The 19,427-nt window shown below is 41.4% G+C and overlaps 1 pseudogene; it reads right to left on the bottom strand.

Moving 5' to 3' along the window:
- Positions 1-733: 733 nt before the first annotated feature.
- LOC126268349 (5S ribosomal RNA) lies at positions 734-851 on the bottom strand (annotated as a pseudogene).
- Positions 852-19,427: the final 18,576 nt, after the last annotated feature.

Raw genomic sequence — 19,427 nt, forward strand, 5'->3', positions numbered from 1 at the left:
TGCGCTCTTTTTTCCATTTCCAGGAGTGTACTAGCGTACGGAATATCAGATGAGCTGCGTGATTGGGTTGAAGAGCTTCTTGCAAATAGAACACAACATATCATTCTGAACGGAGAGAAATATTCAGGCGCAAATGTAAGTATATATACATGTATAGATAAGGTCGGAATTTCCATGAGGCTTATCGCGAGTAAAGGTGTTGTAAACACAGAAGTTGCGACTCTAAACTGTAGCAGCGAAATGCAGCAAGACCTGCTGAGTATCGACGCTTTGTGCAGTGAATGGCTGTCGACCCTCAACACAAACAGATGTAGCGTATTGCGAATAAACAGACGGAAAGGCCCTTATTGTATTATTACAAAATAGCAGAACAATTACTGGAAGCTGTTGCTTCCAGAAAAATTGAGACATATGCGTACGGAGCGATTTGTATTGGAACAATCACATACAATTAATCGCGAGTAAGGTAGATGCCAGAATGAGACTCGTTGGAAGAATCCTCAGGAAATGCAGTGCATCAACAAAGCAGCAGCACTCCGTCTTCAGGCCACAAGTGGCCCATCGGGACCATCCGACCGCCGTGTCATCCTCAGCTTAGGATGTGGATAGGAGGGGTGTGTGGTCAGCACACCGCTCTCCTGGGCGTTATGATGGTTTTCTTTGACCGGAGCCGCTAGTATTCGGTCGAGTAGCTCCTCAATTGGTATAACGAGGATAGATGCACTTCGAAAAATGGCAACAGCGCATGGTGGCCCGGATGGTCACCGATCCAAGTGCCGGCCACGCCCGACAGCGCTTAACTTCGGTGATCTGACGGGAACCGGTGTATCCATTGCGGCAAGGCTGTTGCCCCATCAACAGAGGAAGTAGCTTAAGAAACACTAGTTGGAACAACACTTGAATATCACTCGTCAGTATGTGATCAGTACTAGATAAAAGTGTAGATATAGATGAAAAATATAAGCAGACACACGGCTCCAATATAAGGGCAGTACCGCTAAAACAATTGGCGGACTATCGTCAGACAGTACCAGGAGTATGTCTCAGGACTCAGTCACAGCGAAGCAAAGCCAGAGTGATCATTATACAAGTGATGTTAGTCATCGATCACTGGATTTAGGAGACAGATCACTGCAAATGACTATCGAACTACAGGCTAAGAGAAAAGAATACGACGCTCCTCAAAGGAATTATTCGAATGGGATGGAAATCGCTAGATATTGAAAAGGTACTGTACGTTCCCTTTCAGCTGTTTCAGGTAATGTAATATTCACTCGGTATTGAATCATTCTTGCAATGACACCTAAAATACACTTGGTTCTATTTAGGGAAGAGGTGGACGTTTGTGTTTAGTTTTCTATTCTTATGCATTTCTCCACTCCCAGATATTTTCCCTGCTGTGTCCTGATTCAGCAATCTAATTTTGTTTAACTTTTTGCACGTGTGGACCTCTGAAAGCTTTCTGTTAGTGAGATGGGTTATGGGAAAGATAGTACAGGTGTTGACAAAAAAAACCGGAGACGTACGTCGCGAGGTTCGATCGTGGCAGTTGGCCAATCTGGTTGTGGCGGACTTCCTGTCCATTGTCCAGAAGTGGAACGAACTGGCTGCTAGCGAGACTGCGGATCGGGGACTGCTGGTAGAACCGGGTTATAGTATTTTACCTAATGCTATGAAATGAGAAGCCATCCCCAGCATTGTAAACGTGAGGAATAGTTAAGTTGGAATACTAATAAAAAACTTCTTTTTGCAGATAGCACAGGATGTCCATAAAGTCCCTTTACAACTTCAAAATTTTATTAAAACGGAAGTTGTTGTAATATTTTAAGAAAATTCCTTTTAATTTAATCACTGTTTACTAAAGTTTTTATATATACTAAAATTTGTGTTTAGATACTCTGTTGATGGAAGGAACTGAACCTCTATAAAATGGCAACTCCTCAAGAGAGGACACAATGTGTGTCCTAGCTTATTGAGACAAAATCGGATGTTCAGACTCAACGAAACTTCAGAACGAAGTATGGAAGAGATCCACCATCGCGCCATTCAGTCCGTGCATGGCATAAAAAATTTATACAGAGATAGGGACACTGTTGGATAAAGGGAGGAGCGGTCGACCAAGAACATCCGAGGAAGACATCGATCGCGTTTTAAGACGTCTTCACTCGTTCACCTACGAAGTCCATCCGCACTGCTGCCAGACAGTTGCAACTACCACGTTTAACTGTGCATAAGGTCCTCCACAAGAACTTACGGTTGTACGCTTACTAAGCTCAAATTTTACAGACATTTGGGCCATATGACAAGCCAAAACGGACAGAGTTGGCACTCAGCATGATGGAACGCCTTTCGGAGGGTGAAGCATTCCTCAAGTGAGTTTGTTTCAGTGACGAGGCAACTTTTCATGTTTCTGGGACATTAAACAGACACAATGTGAGAATCTGGGGATCTGAACACCCCCACGTGACTAGGGAGCTTCATCGGGATAGTCTAAAAGTGAATGTGTGGTGTGGAATGTGCTTCGTGCAACTATAGGCGCCCCTATAGAAGTCTATTAAACAGTGTGAAAAAAACTTTTATAAACACTGATTACCATAAAAGAAATGTTGTTAAAATATGTCAACAAGTGCCGTTGAAATAAAATTTTGAATTTGTAAAGGGACTTTATGGACACCCTGTATTTTGTGTTAATTGATAGGGGGACATTTCAATTTGGTAGGGTGTTAATTCGATAGCTACATCTCGACGATACTCAAGTCTATTGCCCCCGTCATTACCCACTTCTTTCTTCAGGTGCAGGAATTAGTTTTGGGACAACGTGCGTCAGAGATAATTGAATTGTTCAAGTGCGTGTGTTAACCTTAAGTTGATATAAATTCAAAACATTAATCCAAGAATTCTTTTCAGTTCTCATGGTATGATTTTCTCATTGGCCAGGCACGTGTTTGGGTGATTGGTATTAAAGGCTAGGTCTCCGCGGATTATGTACCGCAGTTCCACTGACATGGCAGCATGGGCAGTATGACGTACTTCAGCCACACCATAAGTTGAGGAAATGCGAGTGTAAAAATTAAATTGGAAATAGTAAATAACCGGTAATCGTCAGCATGCCACTCAGGCTGGAATTGCACGACGATAGGCGTGAACCGTGATGGATTTCACTGTAGGCTGTGACATGTGTTAGAATTAGTAAATGAACGCCACACAAGAAAGAAAACTGCGTCTGCAGATTTGAATGTGTACTCGGGTTCAGCCCTCGATGATTGCATATGCCATCCACTCACGGTCCGCTAGAGGCCTCATCGTCCGTTGAACGATGTACTTAACCGGTCCCAAGAACTTAATTTAAATGTTAGAAAGTGGTATGTGCACATTTTTTAAATAACATAATTGTTTGACGTAATCTTGATACCATCATTTGGCGTATGCCAGAAGCAGGCAATTTTATAGTCAATTGAGCAGTTGCACGTGCGTTACCATAATTATATTGTTCAGAAATTTGTGTAATTGCCGTGTGGTTGTAGATGATTCGGTTTGCATAGTTGTTGAAAGTATTTAAAATCTTGGATTGCGAGGACACACTCATACGCTATCCTACGTGCACATTGATTTCAGAAGAAATAGAGAGACCATAGTTAATGTTAGGGCTAAATAAATGAATATCATGAGGTCAGGTGAATGTCTGTGATACATCGCGTACGCTTCTCGTCGCGAGATACATAAGGCCCTTGTTGAACTAGGTCGCCAGGCGGTGCAGCCAGTCACGCCCACCGGTGGGAACAGATTGTTATGGAGCTTATTAGACTAGGGCAGCCATTGGCGCCGCCAGAAGCTGGCTACCTACTGGCTGCCTTGCCCCGCCACCACGTCGGCCGCCACTGGCGGCTGTGAGTCTTGGGGGGGGGGGGGGGGGGGGGCAGTGTGTCAAATGGAGCCTGTTACACTGGGCCGACAGGCGGCGCAGCCAGTCCTGCCACCACCACGTCGTTTAATTCGCTGTGCCCTAGTAACCAGGGAACGTATCGGACAACATCTATGCATACATACTGTTCCTAGCACTTCTAATGAAAAGGAGAAAGCGGACAGGAAGGTGCATGTACACCCCATGCTATCGTTAAGAGAATCTAAAGGGTTGTATTATACTTTTTTACGAACTGTGTTTAAACGACAAGGTTTTTTCAATTACCTACGAGTATTTAAATTGTCTTTCTTCGAGTAATTGTCGTTAATAAAGGCCGATATTACCGAGAAAGAAACGAAAATGAGAAAGTGTATCTCATCAGAAGAAAAACTCGTAGTCGCTTTGAGGTAAGTAAACCGATAAATTGTATTGAAAGTTTTTTTGCTGTAAATGCTTGCAAAGGTTATACCTCTCACGTAAGGACCGCTACTCAAAATCCGGTAGGAGTGAACAAATAATTTCATTCGAAGCATTTAGTTTTAACTGCTAATTACTGCAAGCTTCAGAACTGGTGTCCCAAAGTACGGTATGTTGTTCAACTGCACAAATGAAAACTTCGCAATTCACTTATATGTCCAATTACTTCTGGCATTCGTTCAGTGCTTCTTCCAGCTTCATGTTTTTCCCTTTTGTAGTGGCTACACAATTCACTCCTTTCACGCCGGGACACTGCAGTTCACTAGACATCCTGAAGCAAATGAAATAGTGCGCAGGAAGTGTGCGAGGGAAACAGACTGCTCGACTAGCGACAACTACCGAACTACCGTAGCCTCAACAACAAGTGATTGTTGCGCCGCCGGTGGCACAGTTGGCTGCGCCGGCTGGCGGCCTAGTGCAATAAGGCCCTTCGTGAATCACATTTGAAAACAGGCATCTCGTGTCCCGCAAGATGAAGGCAGAGAACGTTAAATTATAATGCAAGTAATAAAAATTTTGAAAGGGAGACTTTATCAGCATTAATAATTTAGTAGCATTCTCCTTTTTCCCGCCAAGTTAATTTGCCATGATCGAAGGTTTAAGTTTACGGACGAGACGTCCGCCATTGAATACCATTGACAGTGGCTCTGGCATCGTTAAAGTAAATACAGAACGATACAAAGAACATTCCCGTCTCAGGTTGCTAATAATAGCGTTTATCTGTTATACACCAGACAATACGAAACAAAATCAAAGTTCTTGATAGAAAATTAACTTTTGAATTACCGCATAGCATGTGATAGTTTCCAAACTTAACGTCGCTCCTGAATAGGTGATGTTGCTTCAGCGCACCTCTAAGAGTTTAATATTATGGATACATTAGTTACAAAAGCCAGGTCACATATCTGAGGGGGGCTCTCTCAGATACTCATCAGTAAGAGTACCGAAACGTAGTCTGAATTCACGACTAGCAGCATATCGTCGACAGACCGCTCTGCTGTAAAGATTCCGCGGATGACAACGAAAGGGATCTTACAACTTCAACAAATGGCATCCCACGCCTCGCTCCAGTTGTCGGCCAATATGGCAGGCGACTGTCAAGTTGGTATCACACCGGTGCCCTGGGATTCTCTAGAGACGCCTTCCCTGGCCATCGGGCTCAGCTTGAAGCTGGACTCATCGCTGAAGATGATTTTACTCCAGGCAATGAGATTCCAGCCTGATGACGTGCTAGGAGACGCCACAAACAGCGGTGTTATATAAACCTGACTTCCGCCCGCTATACTGCCTGACGGTTAGCAGTGATGGTCTATGGCGCCGTTTCTTTTCATAGCATGAACTCTTTGGTCGTCACCCACGGTACCCTTACAACATAGCGGAATGTCACCGCTATCCTACGGGCAGTACTGGTGCCCATCATGGGAAAGCTACGTGGGCTTATGTTTCAGCAAGGTAATGCCCACCCGCACACAGCGAGAGTTTCTTCTGCTTGTCTTCTTGCTTGCCAAACCCTACCTTTACCATAAAGGTCACCGGATCTCCACATCTGAGAACGTTTGAAGCATTATAGGGAGGGTCCTCCAAACAGCTCCGAAATGTCACTGTCTAACGCATCAATTGGGCTGCATCTAGCAGAATATAGCTGTGGATGACATCCAACAACTCTGTCTATCAATGCCAAGCCGAACAATTTCTTGCATGTCGGCCAGAGGTGGACCAATGCATTATAGACTCGTTCAATTTCTGAACCTCGATCTCTTGAATAAATCATGAAATTTTTCTAAGGTTGTAATGATACGTTCGTCTGTATACACTATGTGATCAAAACTACCCGCACACCTGGCTGAAAATGACTTACAATTTCGTGGTGCCCTCCATTGGTAATGCTGGAATTCAGTAAGGTGTTCGCCCATTCTTCTTAGCGTTGATGACAGCTTCCACTCTCGCAGGAATACGTTCAGTTAGGTGCCAGAAGGTTATTTTGAGAAATGGAGGCCCATTCTTCACGGAGTGCTGCGCTGAGGAGAGGTATCGAATCGGTCGGTGAGGCCTGACACGAAGTCGGCGTTCCAAAACATCCCGAAGGTGTTCTATAGGATCCAGGTAAGGACTCTGTGCAGGTCAGACCATTAAAGGGATGTTATTGTCATCAAACCATTCCGCCACATGCAGTGCTTTATGAACAGGTGCCCGATCATGTTGAAAGATGTAATCGTCATCCCGAGTTGCTCTTCAAAAGAGGGAAACAAGAAGGTGTTTCAAACATCACTGTAGTCCTGTGCTGTGATAGTGACACGCAAATCATCAAGGGGTGCAAGCCCTCTCCATGAAAAACATAAGCACACCATAACACTACCGTCTCCGAATTTTACTCTTGGCACTGCACACGCTGGCAGAAGACGTTCACCGGGCATTCGCCATACTCACAGATCCTGATAGAGTTTGGAATTCCTATGTGATGGTCTGGATAGATGTCTGCATATTTCACATTATGACCCTCTTCAACTGTCCGCTGTCTCAGTCAACAGACGAGGTCGGCTTGTACGCTTTTGTGCTGTACGTGTCCCTTCATGTCTCCACTTCACTATCACATCGGTAACAGTGGACCTATGGATGCTTCGGGGTGTGGAAATCTCGTGTACAGACGTATGACACAAGTGACACCCAGTCACCTGACCAAGTTCGAAGTCCGTGAGTTCCGCGGAGGGCCTCATTCTGCTCCCTCACGATGTCTAATGGCTACTGACTACTGACTACTGAGGTCGCTGATATGAAGTACCCAATATGAAAAATGTATGTTTTTGTGGATGTCCGAATACTTTTGATGACGAACTGTATATACGTCATATCTACTGATTTCCACCCCATTCGGATAAATCCTTCGTGGTGCATTTTTTTTGCCCCTTTTGTCTTAGAGAGTATATTTTCATTCACAATCTACTTATTCGATTTAAGTACCGGTATTATAAATTTTCCATCAATAAATCATTATGAGTTGTTGCTAATTCTACCGTAACTGTTGCTTAAATCTATTTGGCGTTGTGACGAATCTGTATAGTTGGCTGCATGCACGTCACCTCGTACCAGTAACTACTTTGCTGGTAGAAGATTCATATCCTGCCACTTTTTTATGTTCATCTAGTGAACAAAGCACAGAGAATCCAAATGTCATCTCAGAGGATGTGCGCTGTGAACGACATCAACATACTGTGCTTTGTTTAAAATGAAAGTGCAGGGATGACTGATCCTAATGCTGTGCTTTACGTTCACTTCGACTCACATGTCTGCCGGAACCACTGATTTCCTATAAAAATAGCGAAGTTCCAATTCGTTGGGGAACTCTGGCTGTCATTGACAGTATACCTCCCTTTGCCCTTTGCGTTTTCCTCCTTTACCAAATGTTCAGATGTGTGCGAATTCCTAAGGGACAAAACTGCTGAGGTCATCGGTCCCTAGACTTGCACACTACTGTAACCTTAACTCATTCTACGAACAACACAAACACCCGTCGGGAGGGGCGGCGCAATTCGTGACATTGCGCCTTAAACCGTACGGCCACTCCGCACAGACCTCCTTTATCAAGTACACTTTACATTTTGACACTAGTTAATGCACACTGAAAACTGATCACATACGAAGATCATAGGGGGAAAACAGTTAAGTCAGTCTTTTTATCAGTGTCATTTTATGCCTAATTAGTGTAGTTACACCTCTACATGTTACAGGGTCCAAATACTTTAGGGAAGAACAATCTTACTCACAGAAATATTGATTACTTGTCTCGAGGCAAAACGTGCCAACTCACTGGCTCCCATTTATTATAAAAATGTTCGCATAACAAATAAAAGGAATACAAATACAGTCATAAAATACACTGCTACAAGTAAAAGAGTGTTTGACGACATAATATTTCACTTAGACGCTATAGGTCTGCCAGTTACTGATTTTTTAATTTGTCCCATTCCTGTGACTGATTTTCCTTAATATCTATCTCTCGAAGATTAGTTGTTTCTGCTCACTGTTGTTCTCAATGTAAATTTGGAGAGCCATACAGAGAATCCTGGAGAATTATGATCTGGCATAGCGTGGCAAGTTTCTCCTCGAAATTGCTCTAATGCACGCCCCGCCCCGTGAGCCAAAATATGATCAATTGGCAGCTGCGATTCTTGCCTTAATCGCTATTACCATTCTACTCCTCTCTCTAAAAAGTCTTCGCAAACATTCAAATATGTCTTTCCTTTTAAAAGTAAATTGATCAACTATCAGTGACATTTGATGATTGGATGCCTTCCTAACGACCATGTTCTTATTTCTCCCCTCGTTAATTTGTAACACTGCCTTCCTAGAAATACTCCTGTAACAACGTGTCATGAGCTGCAATTCCTCTTTACTATCAGCTATTAGAACATCGTCCGTATATGCAAGCCGATTTATTCTGATTCTACCAAGTTTTATTACAGAGCGGCTTAATTTTTTCGGTTCCCTATATGTATTTTCTAAAATTACATTAAAAAATATTGGAGATAAAGTGTCTCCTTGTCTTAGACCAATTCTTACTTCAAAATGTTATGACATTCCTGTACAGATGTTTTTTTTTTTTGGCAGTATCTTTCTTCTAACCACATTTTTAGTAGCTTTATTAACTTTAGTGGAAAAGTGAAACTCTTTCAAGACATTGATGACTGTGCACTTATGTTGGCTACTATAGGTGGTTTTGAAATCTACAAAAATAGTCATGTTCCCAACCTTTCTCGGTTACCTCTCAAAGAGTAAAATGGTCTGTAATTGATCTGTTCGTTCTGAAATCACATTCATTAAGAGACAAAATAACTGAAACCAGAAGATAAAGAAATTAACAGCAAGCAGTGTTAAATTTTAGTTAGAAGAAACTGTCATTTGTAAAGTTTACAAGTGTCCAACACTGTATATTTGCAAGACTCTTGTACGTGCGTAGTGAATGCAGTTTTGCCCCCGTATTAAAGAACTAAAGCGATTACATTAGGAAGAAAGAAAAGAATAGTTATTTTATGAATCATTGTGTTACCTGTTAGAGTGTAACCGGCGTGCGTAACTACTATGACTCTAGAACTAATGCTCCGAAAGCATTCCTCAAAATTTTGCCAAGTGAATGAACAACGACGCACGCTTTGATAAAACAATGGAATACATGAAGGTACCCCTAAGAAACTAAATTGCGTAAATTCCGCCCGAACAGACCATGAAGGCCCAACGGTACCGACCGGCCGTCGTGTCATCCTCGTCCTCAGTGTCACAGGATGCGGATTTGGAGGGGTATGTGGTCAGCACACGGCTCTCCCGGTCGCATGCCAGTTTACAAGGCTGGAAGGTACCTCTGAGCATCTTCTCTTGTAGAGCAAATGCGTAGCTTTGCAAAAACAAACGTATTGTCGGAGATAACGTCAATTACTGGTTTTTCCGATGTTATTTATAATCCGTCTTGATTGCACAAAAAAAAAAATGTTTATTCACATGACCGGTTTCGGTTCCTCTACAACCTTCTTCAGATATGTAACGATAATGCCGGCCTCGGTGACCGATTGGTTCTAGGCGCTTCAGTCCGGAATTGCGCGACTCCTACGGTCGCAGGTTGGAATCCTGCCATGGGCTTGGATGCGTGTGATGTCCTTAGGGTAGTTAGGTTTAAGTAGTTTCTAAGTTCTAGGGGTCTGATGACTTCAGATTTTAGGTCCCATAGTGCTCTGAACCATTTGAACCATTTTGTAACGATAATGATACTAATTTACTATTTCACAAATGCAAACCTTTTTCATCCTAGCCGATCAACATCAAACGTACCAGAACGTACCTGTAATTTCGATTACAGAAGTAACCCGTCCACACACAGCAACCTTCACATGCTGCGTCACATAAAATTTGTTGGCAGGATGCAGGTCATTTATATTAATTATAAAACTATTACCGACAGGTGGCGTCTGGTATATTTGTGACATTACATAAGCACATACTGTATTAAGTAGATTTTTGTAACTTACTTTTATTTCTAAAAGTACGTAATTAAAATCTGTAGATGTCAAGGTTAAAATCTGTGCTTGTCAATATTAAAATACACAGTGACATTATCATTTTTACACGATCTAAAAACAATAAGATAAAGAAGAGGCAAATGCAACAAATAGAAGGAAGTCAAGTTGCAGTTAAGAGGAACAACAAGAAAAAATACGTGGCTATCACTTATAGTGAAAGAATTACAGATAAGTTTGCAAGATGCTTTCATAAATCCGACGTTAAAATAGGGTTCCCAACAAATAACACGCTAAAATTGAAGCTCCGGCACAAAATATGTAACAGTAGGAATAAATTTCAGGATTTAGGTGTATATAGGATCAAATGTGATGACTGTTGCAAACAATAAATAGGGCAGACTGGTAGGAACTTTGAGACCATTTTCAGGGAGCGCACCTACTCTCAAAACAAAACAGCATTTGGGGCGCATATGGCTGCCTTAAAGCACTCAGCCACGAACAATGAACAATCCTACATAGAGCTCATAAGGGACGGTTTCTTAACATTTTGGAAGAAATTGAAATATACACCCACGAAAAGAAAGATCCGGATTTAATCCTCAACGAGCAAAGCGAGTTCAACCATAGCGCCTATTTTAGTATTTATGACGAATTACTGAGATGACAACTGTTGCGTGTGGAGGTCTAGGCCGAGGGATGAGAGATGGTGCGTGATGGAGAAGCTGGAAGATGCGTGCAGCGCCTGGCGTCGTTGACGGGGCCCTCCTGCGCGGCGCTCTTGCCCACGGCGATGGACGTCAGACGACTTGGTGCATCGCGGGAACCACGGAAGCAGACCATGGGGGAAAACAGATCTACACCAGCGCCATGGATATAGAAATCGCTAAACTTTTCAAGAAATACAATGAACATTCTAGGTTTTAAAGTTATGTTGAAATTTCGTTTTACTTCTCATTTCTCGTCCAGATGAATGTAGAGGCAAAAATGTTTCAATGCACTGTGAGCAAAGTTATTACATTTTCTTGACATTAAACCAAAATTTTTGTGATAAACATGTGGGCGTTCTCAGTATTTTCTAATAAATAAACACCAATCATTACTTGACATTTTGTTGCCAATATGATCAAAAATCAAATTACCCCTTTTTACCATAATCTTTGGTATTATACATCACACTTGGTTAATTCTTTCTCACATTTAGGCCATCTGTATATGTCGGAGCAGAAGTTCTGGGTCACTTCCTCTTTTGATACTAATGCTAGAAATCGCCATACGTCTCGTATTTTCTTCTCATACACAGGCACTTGGTCTTTATAAACCTAACTTACAGGTCTTGAGGGAATTACGGATGGCTCAGCCAGTTGGAGTATGTGCTCTTCTGCTCCGCCAGTTGAAATGTCCCCTTAGAAAAATTAGTGAATTACTGTGTTGATAAATCTCTTACATTATTTGATTTTCAAACAGCTGAACAAAACTGAACGTACTCAGACATTTCGCTCTTTACCTATTCTGATCAACACTAAACTGACACACAATATTTTTTTAGCGCAAGGCAATCTACAAAAGAATCACTACAAAAGAATCCCTACAAAAGAATGTCTCTGACTAACATTAACCCATATCTTTCACAAATCACTTACCTCACAAAAATCTTCGTTACTCGAACTACTGCAATACAGCGAGCGCCACTACTGCCAGCTAAATAAAAGATTCAAACGACTGAAGGCACTAACTACTGATAGGCATAGTTAGCAAATGAAAGATTTTGATAAGGAACAAACAATGTATTTACCTTAATATTGTTCAAAAGTCATAATATATTTAGCAGTTCATGACATCAATTCTTACAAATGTACTGTTTCTGATGGACACACGTCCAGATCATCCGCTCTCAAAATCCGCCATCTCACTTCCCCACATCCACCACTGCTGGCGGCTCACCTCCAACTGCGCAACGCTACGCGCTGTTAACAGCCAACAGCCCAACACTACAATAGCGAATATTACAACAATGCCACCCAGCCACAGACTGCATACAGCACAGCCAGTGATTTTCATACAGAGCGCTACGTGGCGTTACCAATATAAAAACCTAAACAGCCTTACACAGTTAATAGCCTAACTCTAAAGACATCGAAACCTTCAAGGGAATATTAAAATTGCATGAACTGTGTTACATTAAACTGCTGTTTGTTTTTTCTTTGTGTAGCCTTCCTTGAGTTTAAGTAGAAATAGCACTCTTTTGGTGAAATGTCTTAAAATTTAGCACCTAATCTGTTTCTGTGTTTTCAATTCAAAATTCATCTTTTTCCTGGACTTTATCTTTAAATACGCATACTCTTTCAACAAATATATTCTGTTGACTTTTCTAATTTTCCTTTTCATCGTGTTGCAACTTCTATCACATGGAAGGTAAGAGTGGCTTTTCAATGGAAAGTAATGAGCGATGAACTGAAATATTCCCTGTGCCTCAACCATCAAATAAAATCCCTACAGCATGATTTTTACTTTGGCCTTCACAAGAATCTGAGAAGAAGTGAAAATATTTAACATGTTGTCCAGCATTTTCATTTAGATAAACAAAAAGAAATGAACAGACTTCAGCAGGGCTGTTTCATGCAATTCCATCATGACAGAAGTAAAACCTGGGTCTTCCTCCCTGTAAGTCACGCACTTTAAAGACATTTACTGAAATCTGACACAAAAAACACGTCTTGTACAGTTATCAGAGGCATTTGCAGGGTCTGCGGTCTGCAGTGTTAGAATTTGTTTCGGTTTTCTCTTTAACTACATGCATTTTTTTTGTGAATTTATCAGTACCCCTGTTGTGCGCTATTAACTCAGCTGTTGCTGCCCTTTTAGCATCAGCATACCAAGTTCTTCACAAGTGCAACACGTACCCAAATTTTAAATTAACGTTTCCACACAAAGTTTTCAATAAAAACTGATAGTCAACCGTTCTGGCAACTGAACGTTTTGAGAAATCCTATATCTTTCATAAATTTATGGTTTCTTTTCATTTTACGTGATACAATGGCTTCATGACAACACAGAAAATGCCATAATATAGGGTTTCTGTATATCATGATTGGCCTACACATTTAAAGTACAAAATCAAAGCTAATTCAATTTCGTCAAGAAATGGACATGTGGGGTTTTTCAATATTCCCATTCACTTATGTTGGGTTTTTCGTTTTAGGGTAGTTAATGAAAGCAACGTTTTTCCTGCGATTTGTTTCATCGTATTCGAGGTTAGCTCTATAGGTTCAGACCACATTGGTATGATGGTAGCCTCAGAACAGTATATCCCATACGCCTTAAAACCACATCTGCTTTAAAAACCGGCTCTGGCTTATCGTAACGCATAAGCTGTAAAAGGGCATTTCTGATTAAGCTCTGTTCGAAACTGATTTTTTGTGAATGATCCATTGAGTTATAAACTTTTTGTAATACTTAGTAGTGGAGGCTTATTTGTCTGAGAAATATCACACAGTGCATATTAAGAACTACAATATTAGCAGCTGGGATGTTGGGAACCAGTTTCTCTTCCACCCACTTGTGTTAATTATCACAAGTCGTATCATCGTGATAATCTTTGGATTTAGATTTCAAATCATAAATTAGCCTTGCTCCCTCTATGAAACCCGTTGTTTCTTGAACGTGGACAACAATAGCTGTTTGGCGTCGACTGCTGTTAGTCATTACATCCATTAACTTCTCCTCATATTTCTTTCGTGCATACCACTGGCTGATTTTGCCCCTTTTCATTGTTTATGATTGCTCTCAAGTATTCCACACGCTTTACAAGAACGTCGCAACGTTGTGTTAGGATGGTTCTCTTATTTTTCCATCTCTTTCAAGATCTTCCGAAATGTTTCCCTTCTCCCTAACAAATTATCACAGTTTTTGAAAATACAGTTTTCTCGACACTTGGATTCCATTCATCTGCTCATATACAACAAAAAGTTTTTCAAGTAAATGCTTCATTGAAATCATCTAGATAAAGTACTTTACTCGAACACCTTTGTTTTCTGTAAGCTTTCGATTTTTCCCCGGACTTCTATCTTAAAAGTCTTTCAAAATTTATTTTCCTGCACTACCACATTTTCTGCCAGCATAATTGCTTTCTTCAGATATATCATTAGCTGATTCTGCCACATTTTCTCATCCTGAAAAAACTATACAACTTCGAATATAACCTTTTTTTCACCTGAACGTATCCGCTTTCGAATATTCCTGTGTTTTCCACTCTCAGGGGTCTTCATTGTTATCGCTGACACCGTACTACACTACTACACGTGTTTACTCTAAGGTCATGGCGTATTTCTTATAACATCGACGGGATGCCAAGTGCAGTAATATCGTGGTTGGGTAGTACTAGCATCAGCTTCGAACGTGGACAAATAATAAACAAGCAGAAGCGGACTGAGCACAAAAGTCATCAAGTTTGGAAATGATTGCGGGAGTAAAAATAATAAATGGTAAATTTCAGATTAATTCCCATGATTATTCAATAATTACGCATGAAAGTTCAGTAGTTACCGATACGTATGTTCTACAAGGGATCACGTGGAAATGTAATACCACCTATTCTTAAAAACAGATAAAAAACCCGTATATTCTCAAATCCACGTAGTACTATGATTTTAAATGAGCAAGAAATTAACGAGAATCATAATCTGTATCAAAAGATAACGTAATCAAAGTCTGATACTCATCCTTGTATATTGGACAAAGCGTCGATCGGAACAGAAAGCTGTAACCTAGCGAAAATGATAACACATCTGCAACGCTGAAAATTCATGTAATACAGATTTACGTCAATGTAATGGGAGGAATCAAAGCTCTCACAAGTAATCCTGAATACTGCTGCTTCGAAGCGCCCTTCGCAGTAATACACAAGATGCTTAAGTCTGAACTTAAAACGTAAAGAATCAGGTGCAGAAGGCGCAGACAGCGTGAAGATGTAAGGCAAGAACAACCGCAACAGTTCAGCGTCAGACAAAAAATGCTTTCTCCCATATTCACATGGACCATGCCAACTCAAAATCTAACAGCCTAGCCAACTTACTGTCCAACAGGATTGTCCCTTTGAAGTACAGCGTATAGATATGCTTCTCTATACAACCAAAGTCATAAGTTCCCTCGCAGATGAAATCATTGAATAGTCTTGGAGCGATTTTAGTGACTTACTGTTCGAATAGTGATGCATAACATGAAAGACGTTTCTAACAGACGGCTTTCATTTTTTTAATTGATCTCCTGAAAATTTTGTTCATATTGTCTTACCTTCTTCTCCCCCTGTTTATTTATTTATTAGTGTCAGAAGCATTTTCGATGAATAAAATAATGTACAATGTTTACATTTCGTGTGTGTATATATTTACAAGAGAGTTATTTACACTTCTGCCGCCCAGATGTTAGCGACCTCTATTGCATTTGGCGTTGCATGTAGCAGGTCTTCTGTTATGCACGTTGCTGGACATTGGGAACACTGGCGTCTGCGTTCACACACACACACACACACACACACACACACACACACACACATACAGAGTGGCGGTTCCTCTAGGACACTCCATTTAGTCAAATTGCTCTTACATTAGTCTGTTGAGGGATCTCCATGTACTCCTCTGTGTAGCCGGGTGGTAGTCTCTCGCTTGGTATAATCCATCCCACAGTACTGGTAAGCTTTGCACGCCTTAGTTCGATTCGGCATTGCTGTGGTGCCATAACTAGAGCCTCGGTGGATCTGAGGAAGCTCTTTCTGGATTTTAGTATTGTGTTCGCTGGTTGATAGCCATATAGTGGGTGAGCTTCAGAAGTTTCTGATTTTTTCTTCTCACTTTTTGCTGCTACCTCTCGACGGATGTCGGGAGTCCAATTCCCGCGAGGCTGTACAGTATATCCAGAGGAGTAGGCTTCAGGCACCCGGTCATGATACGAAAAGTATCATTAAGAGTGACATCTACTGTTTTGGCATGGCAAGAATTGAACCATACTGGGCTTGCGTATTCTCCGGTGGAGTAACACAATGCAAGGGAAGACGTTCTCACAGTGTTGGCATGTTCTCCCCACGTTGTGCCTGTTAGCTTTCTTATGAGATTGTTCCTGGCTGCCACTTTTTGCTTGGTATTTAGGCCTTGCCTCTTATATGTTAATGCACGGTCTAGGATGACTCCTACGTATTTGGGATTCGTACAGTGTTCTAGTGATGTTTCTTCCCAGGTGATTTTGAGGGCTCTAGCTGCCTGCCCGTTTTTAAGATAGAACGCGCAAGTCTGTGTTTTTCCAGGATTTGGTCTCAACTAGTTTTCCCTGTAGTAAGCTGACAGTTCTCTCAATGCTTTGCACAGATTCTCTTCAACAGTTTCAAAGCAGTGGGCTTGGGCAGTGATAGCACAATCATCTGCATAGACGAAGCTCTGTGTTCCTTCAGGTAGTGGTTGATCATTTGTGTAGATGTTAAAAAAAGCTGGAGCAAGCACACTTCCCAGGGGTAATCCGTTTTTCTGTGATCTCCATCTGCTTCTCTTGTCCTGGAATTCAACAAAAAATCTTCTATTTTCAAGGAGATTCCTCATGAAACAGGTTAGCTGGTAGCCTCTAGTCGCAATGTACAGATTCATAAGAAGTCTTCTATGATTAACTGTGTCATAAGCTGCTGTTAGATCTATAAATACAGCTCCTGTGATCTCGTCCTTTTCAAAACCATCTTCGATGTGCTGTGTTAGTCTCAACACTTGAGATGTGGAGTTCTTTCCCTGTCTGAATCCAGCCTGCTGCGTAATGTATATTGTCTCTAGATTCTCCGTTAGTCGGTGTAGGATGAGTCTTTCAAGAAGTTTATACAGATGATATAGGAGAGATACAGGGCTGCAGATTTTAGGATAATTTTGGTCCTTGTCTGGCTTGCGGACAGCTATAATTTCGGCTTTCCTCCAGAGGTTAGGAATCTTGCAGGACTGTACACACTTGTTCATTAGGTCAATCAGCCATGCTTTTGCTATCGGTCCAAAATTGTTTATCTTTGTTCCAGAAGTACTTACGAGTTCCCCTGTTGATTATATGTAAAAACTATTTGTACTGTTTGTAGTGACACATCTGCTGATAAATAGCTTTCGTCCAGAAACGTCTTCCGAATGACAGACGTAACTTTATTTTCAAAAGAACATAAAGTACCTCCGAGAATAAAACATTTATCAGTGTGTCCTTTATCATCTTCATTAATGCACTCGTATACAGAGGATGTGGCTTTGTGTAAAATACAAGGACGGAAAAAAATCTCAGCACCCAATATAAGCAGGATAATGAAATTTATCCCCTCCCTTGCCCCGCCCCCCCAAGAACCATGGACCTTGTCGTTGGGGGGGAGGCTTGCGTGCCTCAGCGATACAGATAGCCGTACCGTAGATGCAACCACAACGGAGGGGTATCTTTTGAGAGGCCAGACAAACGTGTGGTTCCTGAAGAGGGGCAGCAGCCTTTTCAGTAGTTGCAGGGGCAACAGTCTGGATGATTGACTGATCTGGCCTTGTAACAATAACCAAAACGGCCTTGCTGTGCTGGTACTGCGAACGGCTGAAAGGAAGGGGAAACTACGGCCGTAATTTTTCCCGAGTGCATGCAGCTTTACAGTATGATTAAATGATGATGGCGTCCTCATGAGTAAAATATTCCGGAGGTAAAATAGTCCCCCATTCGGATCTCCGGGCGGGGATTACTCAGGAGGACGTCGTTATCAGGAGAAAGAAAACTGGCGTTGTACGGATCGGAGCGTGGATTGTCAGATCCCTTAATCGGGCAGGTAGGTTAGAAAATTTAAAAAGGGAAATGGATAGGTTAAAGATAGATATAGTGGGAATTAGTGAAATTCGGTGGCAGGAGGAACAAGACTTCTGGTCAGGTGAATACAGGGTTACAAATACAAAATCAGATAGGGGTAATGCAGGAGTCGGTTTAATAATGAATAAAAAAATAGGAGTGCGGGTAAGCTACTACAAACAGCATAGTGAACGCATTATTGTGGCCAAGATAGACACGAAGCCAATGCCTACTACAGTAGTACAACTTTATATGCCAACTAGCTCTGCAGATGACGAAGAAATTGAGAAATGTATGATAAAATAAAAGAAATTATTCAGATAGTGAAGGGAGACGAAAATTTAATAGTCATGGGTGACTGGAATTCGAGAGTACGAAAAGGGAGAGAAGGAAACGTAGTAGGTGAATATGGATTGGGGCTAAGAAATGAAAGAGGGAGCCGCCTGATAGAATTTTGCACAGAGCACAAAATAATCGTAGTTAACACTTGGTTCAATAATCATAAAAGAAGGTTGTACACACGGAAGAAGCCTGGAGATACTGACAGGATTCAAATAGATTACATAATGGTAAGACAGAGATTTAGGAACCAGGTTTTAAATTGTAAGACATTTCCAGGGGCAGATGTGGACTCTGATCACAATCTGTTGGTTATGAACTGGAGATTAAAACTGAAGAAACTGCAAAAAGGTGGGAATTTAAGGAGATGGGACCTGGATAAACTGACTAAACCAGAGGTGGTACAGAGTTTCAGGGAGAGCATAAGGGAACAATTGACAGGAATGGGGGAAAGAAATACAGTAGAAGAAGAATGGGTAGCTTTGAGAGATGAAGTAGTGAAAGCAGCAGCGGACCTAGTAGGTAAAAACACGAGGGCTAGTAGAAATCCTTGGGTAACAGAAGAAATACTGAATGTAATTGATGAAAGGAGAAAATATAAAAATGCAGTAAATGAAGCAGGCAAAATGGAATACAAACATCTCAAAAACGAGATCGACAGGAAGTGCAAAATGGCTAAGCAGGGATGGCTAGAGGACAAATGTAAGGATGTAGAGGGCTATCTCACTAGGGGTAAGATAGATACTACCTACAGGAAAATTAAAGAGATCTTTGGAGAACAGAGAACCACTTGTATGAATATCAAGAGTTCAGATGGAAACCCAGTTCTAAGTAAAGAAGGGAAAGCAGAAAGGTGGAAGGAGTATATAAAGGGACAATAT

Source organism: Schistocerca gregaria, chromosome 4 (assembly GCF_023897955.1).
Source record: "Schistocerca gregaria isolate iqSchGreg1 chromosome 4, iqSchGreg1.2, whole genome shotgun sequence".
In the NCBI taxonomy this organism is placed as follows: domain Eukaryota; kingdom Metazoa; phylum Arthropoda; class Insecta; order Orthoptera; family Acrididae; genus Schistocerca; species Schistocerca gregaria.